The 716-nt window shown below is 43.3% G+C and overlaps 1 pseudogene; it reads right to left on the bottom strand.

Moving 5' to 3' along the window:
* Window positions 1-178, bottom strand: part of LOC123511616 — a 48,409-nt pseudogene extending 48,231 nt beyond the window's left edge.
* Window positions 179-716: the final 538 nt, after the last annotated feature.

A 716-nucleotide genomic window follows, 5' to 3' on the forward strand; every position in this document is an offset into this window, starting at 1 on the left:
TGAGTCCAGGATAAGAAGGGAATGTTGATAAAGGAAGTAGGAAGAAACAAGAGAGAAGTAACGCGATTTGTCTTTGCAAGGTACGCATGACTGGTTTGGTAGTGTTGGTGGTGGTGGAATTAGTAGTAGCAATAGTAGTAGTGGTGGTGGTGGTAGTAGTAGTAGTAGTAGTAGTAGTAGTAGTAGTAGTAGTAGTAGTAGTAGTAGTAGTAGTAGTAGTAGCAGCAGTAGTAGTAATAGTAGTAGCATAGTAGCAGCAGCAGCAGCAGCACCACCACCACCACCACCACCACCACCACCACCACCAACAATAGTAGTAGTAGTAATACCTAAAGAAGAGGAAAAGAAAAAAAAAAAAGAGGAAGAGGAAGATGAGCAGCTCCCTTAACAAAGATATAAATAAGACACACAAAACACAAATACTACAAGTGAGTTTCTTCCCTTCGTTATCTCTCTCCATCTTTCCTCATCCTCTCTCATCTCCCTCTTCTACCACTCTCACACCCTTGTATATTCCTCCTCCACCTCCACCTTTACCCTCCCACCACCACCACCACCACCACCACCACCACCGGCCCCTGTAACACACTCAACGCTTTATTAACTTGGAGCCTGAAATACTTCCGCTATATATTCCATGAATCTTTATAATTTAAAAATGTTGAGGAGGAATGCAATCCTTACCCTCCCTCTCTTCCTCTTCCTCCTCCTTTTCC

Source organism: Portunus trituberculatus, chromosome 31, assembly GCF_017591435.1.
Source record: "Portunus trituberculatus isolate SZX2019 chromosome 31, ASM1759143v1, whole genome shotgun sequence".
Classification (NCBI taxonomy): Eukaryota; Metazoa; Arthropoda; class Malacostraca; order Decapoda; family Portunidae; genus Portunus; species Portunus trituberculatus.